Genomic DNA, 7,500 nt, shown 5'->3' on the forward strand with positions numbered 1-7,500 from the left:
TCCTACCATTAAAAATCGAGGAAATCGGAAAAAATAGGAACCGGCTCGGAATGACCCCAAATTCAGTGGGCAGCCTCATAAAAATATGGCTGATTTTACTGGATTGATTTCATGTGGAAAGCACGACGTTTTGTTGTAGGAATGCGGGAACCCCGGCGGCTCGCCTGCCGCGGCCAGCGACGTCGGGCTGGCCCCTGCAGCGCCTAGCCTCTCCCACGCGGGGGGCAGGCCAGAGCGCGGGGGGCCAGGGCCCGAAGGCAGCCCCCCCGCGGGCGAGAGAGCAAGCCAGCAGGGGCTGTCGCCTGCCGCGGCCAGCGACGTCGGGCTGGCCCCTGCAGCGCCTAGCCTCTCCCACGCGGGGGGCAGGCCAGAACGCGGGGGGCCAGGGCCCGAAGGCAGCCCCCCCGCGGGCGAGAGAGCAAGCCAGCAGGGGCTGTCGCCTGCCACGGCCAGCGACGTCGGGCTGGCCCCTGCCGCGGCCAGCGATGTCGGGCTGTCGCCTGCCGCGGCCAGCGACGTCGGGCTGGCCCCTGCAGCGCCTAGCCTCTCCCACGCAGGGGGCAGGCCAGAACGCGGGGGGCCAGGGCCCGAAGGCAGCCCCCCCGCGGGCGAGAGAGCAAGCCAGCAGGGGCTGTCCGCGCGTCGCGCAGCGCGGCATGGCTGCGGGGGCCGCGCGCGCGCGCCCAAGCGCCCAAGGGCCCCCAAGGGCCCCAGGCCCTCAGGCCCCAGCGCCCCAGCGCCCAGCGCGGGCGGGCGCGCGCGCGCGTGTGGTCTTTGAGGGGCGCCGGCCTGGTGGCTCCCTAAAGAGCAATAAGTGTCATTGCAGCTCTGGCAGGGGGAGACACTACTAGGTCCCAGCTGTCACCCCCCCTCTAAAAAATTCATTTCTTGGTATTTTGAGCTGAAATTTTGCACAGAGGTTGGCAAAAATCCAATCCACCTTCATTAATTTTCCCAGAATTTTTCGAGGTCGGGAAGTATTTGTTTTAATTTTCCTACCATTAGAAATCGAGTAAATCCGCAAAACTAGGAACCGGCCCGGAATGACCCCAAATTCAGTGGGCAGCCTCATAAAAATATGGCTGATTTTACTGGATTGGTTTCATGTGGAAAGCACGACGTTTTCTTGTAGGAATGCGGGAACCCCGGCAGCTCGCCTGCCGCGGCCAGCGACGTCGGGGACGCTGGCCTGCGCTGTCGAGCCCGCGAGGGCTGTCTCCGCGGCAGGCCCCCCCTGAACGGGGCACGACAGGCCACCGCGCTGGCTCGTCCAGCGTCGACAGTCCCTCGTCCAGGTTTCAGATCGCGCCAAGTCGAACCCATGACCTGCTCAAGCCATCGTGCGCTGCCGAATTCGCATCTGCGTGTAGGCTGCCATTCCACGCGGCAGCCCCTGTTTTCGTCAGCGTGCCCCCCTGACGAATTTTCCTGCCTGGCCCAGTCCAGCGTCCAGCCCCTGTTCGTCGAAAAATCTGCGCTGCCGATTTTCCACGCGGCAGCCCCTCTTTTCGTCAGCGTGCCCCCCTGACGAATTTTCCTGCCTGGCCCGGCCAGTCCAGCCCCTGTTCGTCGAAAAATCTGCGCTGCCGATTTTCCACGCGGCAGCCCCTCTTTTCGTCAGCGTGCCCCCCTGACGAATTTTCCTGCCTGGCCCGGCCGGTCCAGCATCCAGCCCCTGTTCGTCGAAAAATCTGCGCTGCCGATTTTCCACGCGGCAGCCCCTGTTTTCCTCAGCGTGCCCCCCTGACGAATGTTCGTCGAAAAATCTGCGCTGCCGATTTTCCACGCGGCAGCCCCTCTTTTCGTCAGCGTGCCCCCCTGACGAATGTTCGTCGAAAAATCTGCGCTGCCGATTTTCCACGCGGCAGCCCCTCTTTTCGTCAGCGTGCCCCCTGACGAATTTTCCTGCCTGGCCCAGTCCAGCGTCCAGCCCCTGTTCGTCGAAAAATCTGCGCTGCCGATTTTCCACGCGGCAGCCCCTCTTTTCGTCAGCGTGCCCCCCTGACGAATTTTCCTGCCTGGCCCGGCCGGTCCAGCATCCAGCCCCTGTTCGTCGAAAAATCTGCGCTGCCGATTTCCAAGCGGCAGCCCCTGTTTTCCTCAGCGTGCCCCCCTGACGAATGTTCGTCGAAAAATCTGCGCTGCCGATTTTCCACGCGGCAGCCCCTCTTTCGTCAGCGTGCCCCCCTGACGAATTTTCCTGCCTGGCCCAGTCCAGCGTCCAGCCCCTGTTCGTCGAAAAATCTGCGCTGCCGATTTTCCACGCGGCAGCCCCTCTTTTCGTCAGCGTGCCCCCCTGACGAATTTTCCTGCCTGGCCCAGTCCAGCGTCCAGCCCCTGTTCGTCGAAAAATCTGCGCTGCCGATTTTCCACGCGGCAGCCCCTCTTTTCGTCAGCGTGCCCCCCTGACGAATTTTCCTGCCTGGCCCGGCCGGTCCAGCATCCAGCCCCTGTTCGTCGAAAAATCTGCGCTGCCGATTTTCCACGCGGCAGCCCCTGTTTTCCTCAGCGTGCCCCCCTGACGAATGTTCGTCGAAAAATCTGCGCTGCCGATTTTCCACGCGGCAGCCCCTCTTTTCGTCAGCGTGCCCCCCTGACGAATGTTCGTCGAAAAATCTGCGCTGCCGATTTTCCACGCGGCAGCCCCTCTTTTCGTCAGCGTGCCCCCTGACGAATTTTCCTGCCTGGCCCAGTCCAGCGTCCAGCCCCTGTTCGTCGAAAAATCTGCGCTGCCGATTTTCCACGCGGCAGCCCCTCTTTTCGTCAGCGTGCCCCCCTGACGAATTTTCCTGCCTGGCCCGGCCAGTCGAGCCCCTGTTCGTCGAAAAATCTGCGCTGCCGATTTTCCACGCGGCAGCCCCTCTTTTCGTCAGCGTGCCCCCCTGACGAATGTTCGTCGAAAAATCTGCGCTGCCGATTTTCCACGCGGCAGCCCCTCTTTTCGTCAGCGTGCCCCCTGACGAATTTTCCTGCCTGGCCGGTCCAGCATCCAGCCCCTGTTCGTCGAAAAATCTGCGCTGCCGATTTTCCACGCGGCAGCCCCTCTTTTCGTCAGCGTGCCCCCCTGACGAATTTTCCTGCCTGGCCCGGCCAGTCCAGCCCCTGTTCGTCGAAAAATCTGCGCTGCCGATTTTCCACGCGGCAGCCCCTCTTTTCGTCAGTGTGCCAAGGTGCTGGCAGCTGCTGCGCGGCTGTCTGCTTGCCGCGACGTCACGGCGGCGGTGGCCGCTGCCCCTGCTCGCAAGTCGGAGGCCTGGCCGACGTGGCTGGTGCGGACCGCCGAGCTTGGGGATTGCGAGGAGAGCTCTACGCTGGCGTGGGCGTGGCATTAAATTGCCGTGCGCGCGCCCATGCGTTGGCTCTCCTCGCAATCCCCGACCTCGTGGCGTGACGTGCCAGCCGCGTCGGCCAGGCCTCCATCTTGCGAGCACGGGCAGCTGCCACCGCAGCCGGAGGCGAAGGATCTCGAAGGGACAAGGGACAGGCCGCGGGGGGGAACGACAGGGACAATCATGCGGGGGGCTGTCAGCCCCGGCTCGCAAGACGGAGGCCAGGCCTCGGCAGCGGGCACGTCACGCCACGAGGTCGGGGATTGCGAGGAGAGCCAACGCATGGGCGCGCGCACGGCAATTTAATGCCACGCCCACGCCAGCGTAGAGCTCTCCTCGCAATCCCCAAGCTCGGCGGTCCGCACCAGCCACGTCGGCCAGGCCTCCGACTTGCGAGCAGGGGCAGCGGCCACCGCCGCCGTGACGTCGCGGCAAGCAGACAGCCGCGCAGCAGCTGCCAGCACCTTGGCACAAGCACGGCAAATGAATGCCACGCCCACGCCGCGGATAAGCAGCCCCAACGCGCCCGACGGCTTGGAGCGGGTCCCGAAGACGGTGGCCGGAATCGGGTCGTCGCCGGCCGGAAAACGGGTCATCGATGCCGGCAATACTTCGGGCCATGAGGCCCCCCACCTTAGTCCGAGTTTAGCAACAGCCCACATATCCCCCGCGGCAGGCCTATGGGCGCCAGGCCAGCGCGCCCCATGGCCAGTCAGGGGGCACCCCCCTAAAGAGCAATAAGTGTCATTGAAGCTCTGGCAGGGGGAGACACTACTAGGTCCCAGCTGTCACCCCCCCTCTAAAAAATTCATTTCTTGGTATTTTGAGCTGAAATTTTGCACAGAGGTTGGCAAAAATCCAATCCAACTTTATTAATTTTTCCAGAATTTGTCGAGGTCGGGAAGTATTTTTTTTTATTTTCCTACCATTAAAAATCGAGGAAATCGGAAAAAATAGGAACCGGCTCGGAATGACCCCAAATTCAGTGGGCAGCCTCATAAAAATATGGCTGATTTTACTGGATTGATTTCATGTGGAAAGCACGACGTTTTGTTGTAGGAATGCGGGAACCCCGGCGGCTCGCCTGCCGCGGCCAGCGACGTCGGGCTGGCCCCTGCAGCGCCTAGCCTCTCCCACGCGGGGGGCAGGCCAGAGCGCGGGGGGCCAGGGCCCGAAGGCAGCCCCCCCGCGGGCGAGAGAGCAAGCCAGCAGGGGCTGTCGCCTGCCGCGGCCAGCGACGTCGGGCTGGCCCCTGCAGCGCCTAGCCTCTCCCACGCGGGGGGCAGGCCAGAACGCGGGGGGCCAGGGCCCGAAGGCAGCCCCCCCGCGGGAGAGAGAGCAAGCCAGCAGGGGCTGTCGCCTGCCGCGGCCAGCGACGTCGGGCTGGCCCCTGCCGCGGCCAGCGATGTCGGGCTGTCGCCTGCCGCGGCCAGCGACGTCGGGCTGGCCCCTGCAGCGCCTAGCCTCTCCCACGCAGGGGGCAGGCCAGAACGCGGGGGGCCAGGGCCCGAAGGCAGCCCCCCCGCGGGCGAGAGAGCAAGCCAGCAGGGGCTGTCCGCGCGTCGCGCAGCGCGGCATGGCTGCGGGGGCCGCGCGCGCGCGCCCAAGCGCCCAAGGGCCCCCAAGGGCCCCAGGCCCTCAGGCCCCAGCGCCCCAGCGCCCAGCGCGGGCGGGCGCGCGCGCGCGTGTGGTCTTTGAGGGGCGCCGGCCTGGTGGCTCCCTAAAGAGCAATAAGTGTCATTGCAGCTCTGGCAGGGGGAGACACTACTAGGTCCCAGCTGTCACCCCCCCTCTAAAAAATTCATTTCTTGGTATTTTGAGCTGAAATTTTGCACAGAGGTTGGCAAAAATCCAATCCACCTTCATTAATTTTCCCAGAATTTTTCGAGGTCGGGAAGTATTTGTTTTAATTTTCCTACCATTAGAAATCGAGTAAATCCGCAAAACTAGGAACCGGCCCGGAATGACCCCAAATTCAGTGGGCAGCCTCATAAAAATATGGCTGATTTTACTGGATTGGTTTCATGTGGAAAGCACGACGTTTTCTTGTAGGAATGCGGGAACCCCGGCAGCTCGCCTGCCGCGGCCAGCGACGTCGGGGACGCTGGCCTGCGCTGTCGAGCCCGCGAGGGCTGTCTCCGCGGCAGGCCCCCCCTGAACGGGGCACGACAGGCCACCGCGCTGGCTCGTCCAGCGTCGACAGTCCCTCGTCCAGGTTTCAGATCGCGCCAAGTCGAACCCATGACCTGCTCAAGCCATCGTGCGCTGCCGAATTCGCATCTGCGTGTAGGCTGCCATTCCACGCGGCAGCCCCTGTTTTCGTCAGCGTGCCCCCCTGACGAATTTTCCTGCCTGGCCCAGTCCAGCGTCCAGCCCCTGTTCGTCGAAAAATCTGCGCTGCCGATTTTCCACGCGGCAGCCCCTCTTTTCGTCAGCGTGCCCCCCTGACGAATTTTCCTGCCTGGCCCGGCCAGTCCAGCCCCTGTTCGTCGAAAAATCTGCGCTGCCGATTTTCCACGCGGCAGCCCCTCTTTTCGTCAGCGTGCCCCCCTGACGAATTTTCCTGCCTGGCCCGGCCGGTCCAGCATCCAGCCCCTGTTCGTCGAAAAATCTGCGCTGCCGATTTTCCACGCGGCAGCCCCTGTTTTCCTCAGCGTGCCCCCCTGACGAATGTTCGTCGAAAAATCTGCGCTGCCGATTTTCCACGCGGCAGCCCCTCTTTTCGTCAGCGTGCCCCCCTGACGAATGTTCGTCGAAAAATCTGCGCTGCCGATTTTCCACGCGGCAGCCCCTCTTTTCGTCAGCGTGCCCCCTGACGAATTTTCCTGCCTGGCCCAGTCCAGCGTCCAGCCCCTGTTCGTCGAAAAATCTGCGCTGCCGATTTTCCACGCGGCAGCCCCTCTTTTCGTCAGCGTGCCCCCCTGACGAATTTTCCTGCCTGGCCCGGCCGGTCCAGCATCCAGCCCCTGTTCGTCGAAAAATCTGCGCTGCCGATTTTCCACGCGGCAGCCCCTCTTTTCGTCAGCGTGCCCCCCTGACGAATTTTCCTGCCTGGCCCGGCCAGTCCAGCCCCTGTTCGTCGAAAAATCTGCGCTGCCGATTTTCCACGCGGCAGCCCCTCTTTTCGTCAGCGTGCCCCCCTGACGAATTTTCCTGCCTGGCCCGGCCGGTCCAGCCCCTGTTCGTCGAAAAATCTGCGCTGCCGATTTTCCACTCCGCAGCCCCTGTTTTCGTCAGCGTGGCCCCCTGACGAATTTTCCTGCCTGGCCCGGCCAGTCCAGCGCCCAGCCCCTGTTCGTCGAAAAATCTGCGCTGCCGATTTTCCCCGACGAACCTGCAGCTGCACAAATCCGCGCTGCCACTGCCCCATTGTCTGGACCAACAATCTTTTCCATCAAGCCCTGGACTATAAATCGTCCAGACTCATCGCCAGCACCCGCTGCCGATTCTGCCGACTTTGCCGATTTCGTCGGCGCTGCCGATTCCAACACTGCCCGCCGTGCCTGAACCAGCGCTGTTTCGTCAGCGTGTCCCCTTGACGAATTTCCCTGCCTGGCCTGGACAGTCCATCTTCCAGCCCATGTTCATCGAAAAATCTGCGCTGCCGATTTCCCCGACGAACCTGCAGCTGCACAAATCTGCGCTGCCGATTTCCCCCCCTGTCGGCATGGCTGCCGCTGCCCCGATGTCCAGACCAACAGTCTTTTTTGTCGACTTTGCCGATTTTGTCCGCGCTGCCGATTCCAACACTACCCCCTGCATCCAAACCAGCATTGTTTCGTCAGCTCTTCCCCTGACGATTTTAGCCCTGTAACAAACAGTAGGCCTCCAATCCCGCCAACGGGAGCCAAGTTGATAGGGAAGAGAATTGAATGACGCGCCTGGTCCTCGCACCCCGCCACCCGAGGGGCCTTTTTCCCGGCAGCCTCTGAAAAACTCTAGCTTTCACGGTCCTCGCCGCCCCTCACCACCATGGCAGGCCTCTAATCCCACCCATCAGCAGTTGTAGCCGATAGGGCAGTGATTTGAATGACGCGTCGCGGGCCTCCGGGTCATCTCACCCGGCCATTAATTGGAGCGTTTTTGGCTGGCCGAGGATGGGGGGATGGATCTCTTCTTCCGAAAAAGCAAACAGTACATCGGGAGTTATGTTGACGGGGCATGGAATTGA

The sequence above is a fragment of the Populus nigra genome, chromosome 2, assembly GCF_951802175.1.
Source record: "Populus nigra chromosome 2, ddPopNigr1.1, whole genome shotgun sequence".
Classification (NCBI taxonomy): Eukaryota; Viridiplantae; Streptophyta; class Magnoliopsida; order Malpighiales; family Salicaceae; genus Populus; species Populus nigra.